A 13,615-nucleotide genomic window follows, 5' to 3' on the forward strand; every position below is an offset into this window, starting at 1 on the left:
GTTTACTGAAATGGGCCTTCTTTACATCTTTAAAAGTCCATAACTTGGTCAAAAGGACTCGGACTTCGATATGGCATACCTCTATTGGCTTGTGGAATGATTATGTTGTTATGTGCATTAAAATATTAAACTTTAAAGGTAGTAAAAAATATGACCGTTTTTATGTCATTGATTTGAATTTTGCGAAGGTTTACTGAAATGGGCCTTCTTCCCATCTTTAAAAGCCAATAACTTGGTTAAATGAACTCGGATTTCGATATGGCATACATTTATAGGCTTGTGGAATGATTATGTTGTTATCTGCATTAAAATATATAACCTTAAAGGTAGTAAAAAATATGACCGTTTTTATGTCATTGATTTTAACTTTGCGAAGGTTTACTGAAATGGGCCTTCTTTCCATCTTTAAAAGCCCATAACCTGGTCAAAAGGACTCGGACTTCGATATGAACACCTCTATGGGCTTGTGGAATGATTTTGTTGTTATCTGCATTAAAATATTTAACTTTAAAGGTAGTAAAAAATATGACCGTTTTTAAGTCATTGATTTTAATTTTGCGAAGGTTAACTGAAATCGGCCTTCCTTCCATCTTTAAAAGCCCATAACGTTGTCCAATGCACTCGGATTTCGATATGGCATACCTCTATTGGCTTGTGGAATGATTATGTTGTTATGTGCATTAAAATATATAACATTAAAGGTAGTAAAAAATATGACCGTTTTTATGTCATTGATTTTAATTTTGAGAAAGTTTACTGAAATGGGCCTTCTTTCCATCTTTAAAGCCCATAACTTGGTCAAATGAACGCGGATTTCGATATGGCATACCTTTATAGGCTTGTGGAATGATTATGTTGTTATCTGCACTAAAATATTTAACTTTAAAGGTAGTAAAAAATATGACCGTTTTATGTGTTTTTATGATTTTAATTTTGCAAAGGTTTACTGAAATGGGCCTTCTTTCCATCTTTAAAATCCGATAGCCTGGTCAAAAGGACTCGGATTTCGATATGGCACACCTCTATGGGCTTGTGGAATGATAATGTTGTTTTCAGCATTAAAATATATAATTTTAAAGGTAGTAAAAAATATGACCGTTTTTATGTCATTGATTTTAATTTTGCGAAGGCTTACTGAAATGGGCCTTCTTTACATCTTTAAAGGCCAATAACTTGGTCAAATGAACTCGGATTTCGATATGGCATACCTTTAGGGGCTTGTGGAATTATTTTGTTGTTATCTGCATTAAAATATTTAACTTTAAAGGTAGTAAAAAATATGACAGTTTTGATTTCATTGACTTTAATTTTGCGAAGGTTTACTGAAATGCGCCTTCTTTACATCTTTAAAAGTCCATAACTTGGTCAAAAGGACTCGGACTTCGATATGGCATACCTCTATTGGCTTGTGGAATGATTATGTTGTTATGTGCATTAAAATATTAAACTTTAAAGGTGGTAAAAAATATGACCGTTTTTATGTCATTGATTTGAATTTCGCGAAGGTTTACTGAAATGGGCCTTCTTTCCATCTTTAAAAGCCAATTTCTTGGTCAAATGAACTCGTATTTCGATATGGCATACCTTTAGGGGCTTGTGGAATGATTTTGTTGCTATGTGCATTAAAATATTTAGCTTGAAAGGTAGTAAAAAATATGACCGTTTTTATGTCACTGATTTTAATTTTGCAAAGGTTTACTGAAATGGTCCTTCTTTCCATCTTTAAAAGCCAATAACTTGGTCAAATGAACTCGGATTTCGATTTGGCATACCTTTAGGGGCTTGTGGAATGATTTTGATGTTATCTGCATTAAAATATTTAACTTTAAAGGTAGTAAAAAATATGACGGTTTTTATGTCATTGACTTTTATTTTGCGAAGGTTTACTGAAATGGGCCTTCTTTCCATCTTTAAAAGTCCATAACTTGGTCAAAAGGACTCGGATTTCGATATGGCATACCACTTTTGGCTTGTGGAATGATTATGTTGTTATGTGCATTTAAATATATAACTTTAAAGGTAGTAAAAAATATGACCGTTTTTATGTCATTGATTTTAATTTTGCGAAGGTTTACTGAAATGGGTCTTCTTTCCATCTTTAAAAGCCCATAACCTGGTCAAAAGGACTCGGACTTCGATATGAACACCTCTATGGGCTTGTGGAATGATTTTGTTGTTATCTGCATTAAAATATTTAACTTTAAAGGTAGTAAAAAATATGACCGTTTTTAAGTCATTGATTTTAATTTTGCGAAGGTTAACTGAAATTGGCCTTCCTTCCATCTTTAAAAGCCCATAACGTTGTCCAATGCACTCGGATTTCGATATGGCATACCTCTATTGGCTTGTGGAATGATTATGTTGTTATGTGCATTAAAATATATAACATTAAAGGTAGTAAAAAAGATGACCGTTTTTATGTCATTGATTTTAATTTTGAGAAAGTTTATTGAAATGGGCCTTCTTTCCATCTTTAAAGCCCATAACTTGGTCAAATGAACGCTGATTTCGATATGGCATACCTTTATAGGCTTGTGGAATGATTATGTTGTTACCTGCATTAAAATATATAACTTTAAAGGTAGTAAAATATATGACCGTTTTTATGTCATTGATTTTAATTTTGAGAAGGTTTACTGAAATGGGCCTTCTTTCCATCTTTAAAATCCCATAACCTGGTCAAAAGGACTCGGATTTCGATATGGCACAACTCTATGGGCTTGTGGAATGATAATGTTGTTATCAGCATTAAAATATATAACTTTAAAGGTAGTAAAAAATATGACCGTTTTTATGTCATTGATTTTAATTTTGCGAAGGTTTACTGAAATGGGCCTTCTTTCCATCTTTAAAAGCCCATAACTTGGTCAAATGAACTCTGATTTCGATATGGCATAGCTTTTTAGGCTTGTGGAATGATTATGTTGTTATCTGCATTAAAATATATAACGTTAAAGGTAGTAAAAAATATGACCGTTTTTATGCCATTGATTTTCATTTTGCGAAGGTTTACTGAAATGGGCCTTCTTTCCATCTTTAAAAGCCAATTACTTGGTCAAATGAACTCGTATTTCGATATGGCATACCTTTAGGGGCTTGTGGAATGATTTTGTTGTTATGTGCATTAAAATATTAAACTTTAAAGGTAGTAAAAAATATGACCGTTTTTATGTCATTGATTTTAATTTTGATAAGGTTTACTGAAGTGGGCCTTCTGTCCATCTTTAAAGCCCATAACTTGGTCAAATGAATTCGGATTTCGATATGGCATACCTTTATAGGCTTGTGGAATGATTATGTTGTTACCTGCATTAAAATATATAACTTTAAAGGTAGTAAAATATATGACCGTTTTTATGTCATTGATTTTAATTTTGCGAAGGTTTACTGAAATGGGCCTTCTTTCCATCTTTAAAAGCCAATAACTTGGTCAAAAGGACTCGGACTTCGATATGGCATACCTCTATTGGCTTGTGGAATGATTATGTTGTTATGTGCATTAAAATATTAAACTTTAAAGGTAGTAAAAAATATGACCGTTTTTATGTCATTGATTTGAATTTTGCGAAGGTTTACTGAAATGGGCCTTCTTTATATATTTAAAAGCCCATAACTTAGTCAAATAAACTCGGATTTCGATATGGCATACCTTTATAGGCTTGTGGAATGATTATGGTGTTATCTGCATTAAAATATATAACTTTAAAGGTAGTAAAAAATATGACCGTTTTTATGTCATTGATTTTAATTTTGCGAAGGTTAACTGAAATTGGCCTTCCTTCCATTTTTAAAAGCCCATAACGTTGTGCAATGCACTCGGATTTCGATATGGCATACCTCTATTGGCTTGTGTAATGATTATGTTGTTATGTGCATTAAAAAATATAACATTAAGGGTAGTAAAAAATATGACCGTTTTTATGTCATTGATTTTAATTTTGAGAAAGTTTACTGAAATGGGCCTTCTTTCCATCTTTAAAGCCCATAACTTGGTCAAATGAACTCTGATTTCGATATGGCATACCTTTATAGGCTTGTGGATGGATTACGTTGTTATCTGCATTAAAATATATAACTTTAAAGGTAGTAAAAAATATGACCGTTTTTATGTCATTGATTTTAATTTTGAGAAGGTTTACTAAAATGGGCCTTCTTTCCATCTTTAAAAGCCAATAACTTGGTCAAATGAACGCGGATTTCGATATGGCATACCTTTATAGGCTTGTGGAATGATTATGTTGTTATCTGCATTAAAATATTTAACTTTAAAGGTTGTAAAAAATATGACCGTTTTTATGTCATTGATTTTAACTTTGCAAAGGTTTACTGAAATGGGCCTTCTTTCCATCTTTAAAAGCCAATAACTTGGTCAAATGAACTAGGATTTCGATATGGCATACCTTTAGGGGCTTGTGGAATTATTTTGTTGTTATCTGCATTAAAATTTTTAACTTTAAAGGTAGTAAAAAATATGACGGTTTTTATGTCATTGACTTTAATTTTGCGAAGGTTTACTGAAATGGGCCTTCTTTACATCTTTAAAAGTCCATAACTTGGTCAAAAGGACTCGGACTTCGATATGGCATACCTCTATTGGCTTGTGGAATGATTATGTTGTTATGTGCATTAAAATATTAAACTTTAAAGGTAGTAAAAAATATGACCGTTTTTATGTCATTGATTTGAATTTTTCGAAGGTTTACTGAAATGGGCCTTCTTTATATATTTAAAAGCCCATAACTTAGTCAAATAAACTCGGATTTCGATATGGCATACCTTTATAGGCTTGTGGAATGATTATGTTGTTATCTGCATTAAAATATATAACTTTAAAGGTAGTAAAACCTATGACCGTTTTTATGTCATTGATTTTAATTTTGCGAAGGTTTACTAAAATGGGCCTTCTTTCCATCTTTAAAGGCCAATAACTTGGTCAAATGAGCTCGGATTTCGATATGGCATAGCTTTTTAGGCTTGTGGAATGATTATGTTGTTATCAGCATTAAAATATATAACTTTAAAGGTAGTAAAAACAAGGAAGAACGCTATAGTCGAGTACCTCGACTTTCAGATACCCGTTACTCAGCTAAATGGAGATATGCAAGCAGCAAAGCGAAATTAAAATGCGCCACCTACCGGCGTTATACAGATTTAAGCGTTATAGGCGTTAGAGTGGCCGTGGCAAAATTTTTTTTTGATCAATCGATAGGTATTGTCGAGACCAATACATTTCAGTTAAAATTTTTTATCTAGCATAAAAATTGTGGGCGTCACAGGTTTTCGCGGTTTGTGGGCGTTAAAGTGGGCGTGGCAAACTTTTTTTGTGTCAATCGATAGGTATTGATGAGAACATTACTTTTCAGTTAAAGTTTTTATTCTAGCATCAAAACTGTAGGAGCCACAGTTTTGGGCGGTTTGTGGGCGTTAGAGTGGGCGTGGCACTCTACTGAAACAAACTTGCGCTGCGCAGGAATCTCAGGAATCTGCGTGCCTAATCCCAGTATTGTAACTCTCATAGTTTCCGAGATCTCAGCGTTCATACGGAGCATTAAAATTTTTTATCTAGCATAAAAATTGTGGGCGTCACAGGTTTTCGCGGTTTGTGGGCGTTAAAGTGGGCGTGGCAAACTTTTTTTGTGTCAATCGATAGGTATTGATGAGAACATTACTTTTCAGTTAAAGTTTTTATTCTAGCATCAAAACTGTAGGAGCCACAGTTTTGGGCGGTTTGTGGGCGTTAGAGTGGGCGTGGCACTCTACTGAAACAAACTTGCGCTGCGCAGGAATCTCAGGAATCTGCGTGCCTAATCCCAGTATTGTAACTCTCATAGTTTCCGAGATCTCAGCGTTCATACGGACAGACGGACAGACGGACAGACGGACATGGCTAGATCGACTCGGCTAGTGATCCTGATCAAGAATATATATACTTTATGGGGTCGGAAACGCTTCTTTCTGCCTGTTACATACTTTCCGACGAATCTAGTATACCCTTTTACTCTACGAGTAACGGGTATAAATATGACCGTTTTTATGTCATTGATTTTAATTTTGCGAAGGTTTACTGAAATGGGCCTTCTTTCCATCTTTAAAAGCCAATAACTTGGTCAAATGAACTCGGATTTCGATATGGCATACCTTTAGGGGCTTGTGGAATTATTTTGTTGTTATCTGCATTAAAATATTTAACTTTAAAGGTAGTAAAAAATATGACGGTTTTTATGTCATTGACTTTAATTTTGCGAAGGTTTACTGAAATGGGCCTTCTTTACATCTTTAAAAGTCCATAACTCGGTCAAAAGGACTCGGACTTCGATATGGCATACCTCTATTGGCTTGTGGAATGAGTATGTTGTTATCTGCATTAAAATATTAAACTTTAAAGGTATTAAAAAATATGACCGTTTTTATGTCATTGATTTGAATTTTGCGAAGGTTTACTGAAAAGGGCCTTCTTTATATATTTAAAAGCCCATAACTTAGTCAAATAAACTCGGATTTCGATATGGCATACCTTTATAGGCTTGTGGAATGATTATGGTGTTATCTGCATTAAAATATATAACTTTAAAGGTAGTAAAAAATATGACCGCTTTTATGTCATTGATTTTAATTTTGCGAAGGTTAACTGAAATTGGCCTTCCTTCCATTTTTAAAAGCCCATAACGTTGTCCAATGCACTCGGATTTCGATATGGCATACCTCTATTGGCTTGTGTAATGATTATGTTGTTATGTGCATTAAAAAATATAACATTAAAGGTAGTAAAAAATATGACCCTTTTTATGTCATTGATTTTAATTTTGAGAAAGTTTACTGAAATGGGCCTTCTTTCCATCTTTAAAGCCCATAACTTGGTCAAATGAACTCTGATTTCGATATGGCATACCTTTATAGGCTTGTGGATGGATTACGTTGTTATCTGCATTAAAATATATAACTTTAAAGGTAGTAAAAAATATGACCGTTTTTATGTCATTGATTTTAATCTTGCGAAGGTTTACTGAAATGGGCGTTCTTTCCATCTTTAAAGGCCAATAACTTGGTCAAATGAGCTCGGATTTCGATATGGCATAGCTTTTTAGGCTTGTGGAATGATTATGTTGTTATCTGCAGTAAAATATATAACTTTAAAGGTAGTAAAACCTATGACCGTTTTTATGTCATTGATTTTAATTTTGCGAAGGTTTACTAAAATGGGCCTTCTTTCCATCTTTAAAAGCCAATAACTTGGTCAAATGAACGCGGATTTCGATATGGCATACCTTTATAGGCTTGTGGAATGATTATGTTGTTATCTGCATTAAAATATTTAACTTTAAAGGTAGTAAAAAAAATGACCGTTTTTATGTCATTGATTTTAACTTTGCAAAGGTTTACTGAAATGGGCCTTCTTTCCATCTTTAAAAGCCAATAACTTGGTCAAATGAACTAGGATTTCGATATGGCATACCTTTAGGGGCTTGTGGAATTATTTTGTTGTTATCTGCATTAAAATATTTAACTTTAAAGGTAGTAAAAAATATGACGGTTTTTATATCATTGACTTTAATTTTGCGAAGGTTTACTGAAATGGGCCTTCTTTACATCTTTAAAAGTCCATAACTTGGTCAAAAGGACTCGGACTTCGATATGGCATACCTCTATTGGCTTGTGGAATGACTATGTTGTTATGTGCATTAAAATATTAAACTTTAAAGGTAGTAAAAAATATGACCGTTTTTATGTCATTGATTTGTATTTTGCGAAGGTTTACTGAAATGGGCCTTCTTTATATATTTAAAAGCCCATAACTTAGTCAAATAAACTCGGATTTCGATATGGCATACCTTTATAGGCTTGTGGAATGATTATGTTGTTATCTGCATTAAAATATATAACTTTAAAGGTAGTAAAACCTATGACCGTTTTTATGTCATTGATTTTAATTTTGCGAAAGTTTACTGAAATGGGCTTTCTTTACATCTTTAAAAGCCCATAACTTGGTCAAATGAGCTCGGATTTCGATATGGCATAGCTTTTTAGGCTTGTGGAATGATTATGTTGTTATCTGCATTAAAATATATAACTTTAAAGGTAGTAAAAAATATGACCGTTTTTATGTCATTGATTTTAACTTTGCAAAGGTTTACTGAAATGGGCCTTCTTTCCATCTTTAAAATCCCATAACCTGGTCAAAAGGACTCGGATTTCGATATGGCACACCTCTATGGGCTTGTGGAATGATAATGTTGTTATCAGCATTAAAATATATAACTTTAAAGGTAGTAAAAAATATGACCGTTTTTATGACATTGATTTTAATTTTGCGAAGGTTTACTGAAATGGGCCTTCTTTACATCTTTAAAAGCCCATAACTTGGTCAAATGAGCTCGGATTTCGATATGGCATAGCTTTTTAGGCTTGTGGAATGATTATGTTGTTATCTGCATTAAAATATATAACTTTAAAGGTAGTAAAAAATATGACCGTTTTTATGTCATTGATTTTAACTTTGCAAAGGTTTACTGAAATGGGCCTTCTTTCCATCTTTAAAATCCCATAACCTGGTCAAAAGGACTCGGATTTCGATATGGCACACCTCTATGGGCTTGTGGAATGATAATGTTGTTATCAGCATTAAAATATATAACTTTAAAGGTAGTAAAAAATATGACCGTTTTTATGACATTGATTTTAATTTTGCGAAGGTTTACTGAAATGGGCCTTCTTTACATCTTTAAAAGCCCATAACTTGGTCAAATGAGCTCGGATTTCGATATGGCATAGCTTTAAAATATATAACTTTAAAGGTAGTAAAACCTATGACCGTTTTTATGTCATTGATTTTAATTTTGCGAAGGTTTACTAAAATGGGCCTTCTTTCCATCTTTAAAAGCCAATAACTTGGTCAAATGAACGCGGATTTCGATATGGCATACCTTTATAGGCTTGTGGAATGATTATGTTGTTATCTGCATTAAAATATTTAACTTTAAAGGTAGTAAAAAAAATGACCGTTTTTATGTCATTGATTTTAACTTTGCAAAGGTTTACTGAAATGGGCCTTCTTTCCATCTTTAAAAGCCAATAACTTGGTCAAATGAACTAGGATTTCGATATGGCATACCTTTAGTGGCTTGTGGAATTATTTTGTTGTTATCTGCATTAAAATATTTAACTTTAAAGGTAGTAAAAAATATGACGGTTTTTATATCATTGACTTTAATTTTGCGAAGGTTTACTGAAATGGGCCTTCTTTACATCTTTAAAAGTCCATAACTTGGTCAAAAGGACTCGGACTTCGATATGGCATACCTCTATTGGCTTGTGGAATGATTATGTTGTTATGTGCATTAAAATATTAAACTTTAAAGGTAGTAAAAAATATGACCGTTTTTATGTCATCGATTTGAATTTTGCGAAGGTTTACTGAAATGGGCCTTCTTTATATATTTAAAAGCCCATAACTTAGTCAAATAAACTCGGATTTCGATATGGCATACCTTTATAGGCTTGTGGAATGATTATGTTGTTATCTGCATTAAAATATATAACTTTAAAGGTAGTAAAACCTATGACCGTTTTTATGTCATTGATTTTAATTTTGCGAAGGTTTACTGAAATGGGCTTTCTTTACATCTTTAAAAGCCCATAACTTGGTCAAATGAGCTCGGATTTCGATATGGCATAGCTTTTTAGGCTTGTGGAATGATTATGTTGTTATCTGCATTAAAATATATAACTTTAAAGGTAGTAAAAAATATGACCGTTTTTATGTCATTGATTTTAACTTTGCAAAGGTTTACTGAAATGGGCCTTCTTTCCATCTTTAAAATCCCATAACCTGGTCAAAAGGACTCGGATTTCGATATGGCACACCTCTATGGGCTTGTGGAATGATAATGTTGTTATCAGCATTAAAATATATAACTTTAAAGGTAGTAAAAAATATGACCGTTTTTATGACATTGATTTTAATTTTGCGAAGGTTTACTGAAATGGGCCTTCTTTACATCTTTAAAAGCCCATAACTTAGTCAAATAAACTCGGATTTCGATATGGCATAGCTTTTTAGGCTTGTGGAATGATTATGTTGTTATCTGCACTAAAATATATAACTTTAAAGGTAGTAAAAAATATGACCGTTTTTATGTCATTGACTTGAACTTTGCAAAGGTTTACTGAAATGGGCCTTCTTTCCATCTTTAAAATCCCATAACCTGGTCAAAAGGACTCGGATTTCGATATGGCACACCTCTATGGGCTTGTGGAATGATAATGTTGTTATCAGCATTAAAATATATAACTTTAAAGGTAGTAAAAAATATGACCGTTTTTATGACATTGATTTTAATTTTGCGAAGGTTTACTGAAATGGGCCTTCTTTACATCTTTAAAAGCCCATAACTTGGTCAAATGAGCTCGGATTTCGATATGGCATAGCTTTTTAGGCTTGTGGAATGATTATGTTGTTATCTGCATTAAAATATATAACTTTAAAGGTAGTAAAAATATAACCGTTTTTATGTCATTGATTTGAACTTTGCAAAGGTTTACTGAAATGGGCCTTCTTTCCATCTTTAAAATCCCATAACCTGGTCAAAAGGACTCGGATTTCGATATGGCACACCTCTATGGGCTTGTGGAATGATAATGTTGTTATCAGCATTAAAATATATAACTTTAAAGGTAGTAAAAAATATGACCGTTTTTATGACATTGATTTTAATTTTGCGAAGGTTTACTGAAATGGGCCTTCTTTACATCTTTAAAAGCCCATAACTTGGTCAAATGAGCTCGGGTTTCGATATGGCATAGCTTTTTAGGCTTGTGGAATGATTATGTTGTTATCTGCATTAAAATATATAACTTTAAAGGTAGTAAAACCTATGACCGTTTTTATGTCATCGATTTTAGTTTTGCGAAGGTTTACTAAAATGGGCCTTCTTTCCATCTTTAAAGGCCAATAACTTGGATAAATGAACTCGTATTTCGATAAGGCATACCTTTAGGGGCTTGTGAAATGATTTTGTTGTGATCTGCATTAAAATATTAAACTTTAAAGGTTGTAAAAAATATGACCGTTTTTAAGTCATTGATTTTAATTTTGCGAAGGTTTACTGAAATGGGCCTTCTTTACATATTTAAAAGCCCATAACTTGGTTTAATGAACTCGAATTTCGATAAGGCATACCTTTATAGGCTTGTGAAATGATTATGTTGTTATCTGCATTAAAATATATAACTTTAAAGGTACACTGATAAAAAAAAAGTAGTAAATCCAAATATTTCATATTCAACCCAAATATTTTTCGCTTTGTTTTTCATCCATTGCGGTTTTTATTAAATTTTAATATGCGCATATTAACTTTTTTTCCATATTAAATTTAAATATTTTCGGAATAGATTTTAATATATTAAATATTTAAGTTAAATATAAGCCATATTTAAATTAAATACAATGCATATTTCTATTTAATATTATGACTATTTTATTTTAAATTTTTAAAATTTGAATTAAATAGTACACGTGTTTAATATAAATAGAAACTATATTAAATTCTAAAATTTTAATAGTTAAATGAATAACCGAAATATTAAAATTCAATATAAGTCGTATTAAGATTCAATACTAGACATATTTATTCAAAATATGCCAATTATAATATTAAATATGATAAGTATTCAAATATTTTTGGTACACTAAAAAAAATTAGTACTCAAATTTTATTTCGGTTTTTTCGATTTTACTTAAACATTTATTTTTCATTACGGCTTGCTGGAAGGTACAAATAATACAGTTACACTTATATTTATTTTACAGAGATCTGTATAAAACATATTTTTTAGCATTTACATCATACATACATGTGCATTGGATGGCTTGAAAACTCTTCAATGTTTTTTAAGAACTAATACATTTTTAATTATTCCACTTTCATATGCCTGCAAATGGTTGCATGTTTTAACTTCTATAGCATTACACGCTACATACACAGTTGTCAATTCATAAACGAAAGAAAGTACTTTAAACAATCTTAGAGTATTACCAATCTTAATAGCTAAACACTAATTAGTTTTGTAAGTTATTTGCGAAATAAATAGTAAGATGAAAAAGAAAATTATAGATTTCGTTTTAAAGAGATCAATCAAAATATGAATGGTTAAAGATTTCGACCTGAAAGAAAACAACAAATGAGCACAAAAAAAATAAATAAAAAGACAAAATCCGAATGTAGTCTGACTAAAATTATAAATTACCAATTCCGGCGCCCGCGAGTCAGCATATTTTGGCCATGCTTTCAAAAGCTCAGCTTCATCGAAAGTTTTCACATCCTTACTCCGAGTATGGGTTTTATTCTCAACAGGAACCTCCAATATTTTATTCAGTTTTATATGCTTCGTTCTGGAATTTGTATATTTGGCATATATGTATGTTGGTTCGAGAATGTATTTGTTTGCCACTGCGAGGAATGATATAGAAAAAATGTATTATTTAATTTAAAACCTACTTTGCCGTATTCTTACTTTTAAAAATGTATTTATTTCCACGTTTTTTACTTACCTATGACTTTGCCAGGAACGGTAAACGCACGCTGTGTGTGGGTAGATGTGTTGCAGAAAATGTACATGTGTGTGTTCGCTAGGGCACGCTCAACTTTGTTGGCGACCAAGCAACGGTAAACGCACGGTGTGGTATATGTATGTGTGTGTAGCTGCACTTGATTGTATGTTCATACGTTTCTGAGAACCGAAAATTTTAATCCACTAAATAATTAATACATTCTACGTGCATATGTATGTATATGTATGCGTGTAACGGCGCGCGCTAATTTGTTGTATTCTAGGAAAACGCAGTACGAGTAAAATATTTTTGATAATTTTAATTTAACTTTTATACACACATATGCACATATTAATTTTTAGGCTATTTTCACTTTAAAAAAGATACGACACGTCCTACTTCTTTGGCTGCAATTATGAAATGGCAAGCGTCGTGCCGTGTTGAAAAAGCGGAATCAATTGTACATATGTACATACATATGTATGGCCGAATACAGTTTAAAGAAAAGACATGCCGCGAAAAATGTACTTTTTGGCATTGAATGTTGCTGCCAACATACACACTTATTTATTTAAAGAAACTTCACATGATTTTTTGATAGCGCGATCAAGTTTAATTTTATATTTGTATGCCAACTTCACTTTTATAAAGACCCGACACGTCCAACTTCTTCGGCTGCAACTCTTCAATAACACGCGTCGTTTAGTGATCAAGAAGAAGAGTCATTGATCAAAGCAAACGCGAAAGAATGTGTGTAGGATAGAACAAAAAAAAACCGCCAAAAATTATCTTAGCGCCTTCGTTTTTGTTCTGCCCATTTACATAAGTACATACATATGTACATATGTCAATTTACTTTAATGTATATAAATTTGTTTTTAAAAATGTATAATGTTTGGTCTGCACAAATGTATGGACATGAGTATACAGTTTATGAAATAAATCTTTTTGTTAAAGTCAGCTTAAAATATTTATTTTAAATATTATCGTACTTAAAAACGGACATGGCAGAAACTAATATTTAAATATGAAACATATTTAAATGTGATAGTACAAATAAAATACATT

The 13,615-nt window shown here is 32.1% G+C and overlaps 1 long non-coding RNA gene across 1 annotated transcript; it reads right to left on the reverse strand.

Moving 5' to 3' along the window:
* Window positions 1–12,234: 12,234 nt before the first annotated feature.
* LOC139353865 (uncharacterized) lies at window positions 12,235–13,335 on the reverse strand. The gene is made up of 3 exons (XR_011604991.1): window positions 12,947–13,335; window positions 12,548–12,726; window positions 12,235–12,446 (listed from the first exon to the last, which is right to left on the reverse strand). It is a non-coding gene; the product is annotated as an uncharacterized lncRNA (long non-coding RNA).
* Window positions 13,336–13,615: the final 280 nt, after the last annotated feature.

The sequence above is a fragment of the Drosophila suzukii genome (genome assembly GCF_043229965.1).
Source record: "Drosophila suzukii chromosome X unlocalized genomic scaffold, CBGP_Dsuzu_IsoJpt1.0 scf_Xc, whole genome shotgun sequence".
Taxonomy (NCBI): domain Eukaryota; kingdom Metazoa; phylum Arthropoda; class Insecta; order Diptera; family Drosophilidae; genus Drosophila; species Drosophila suzukii.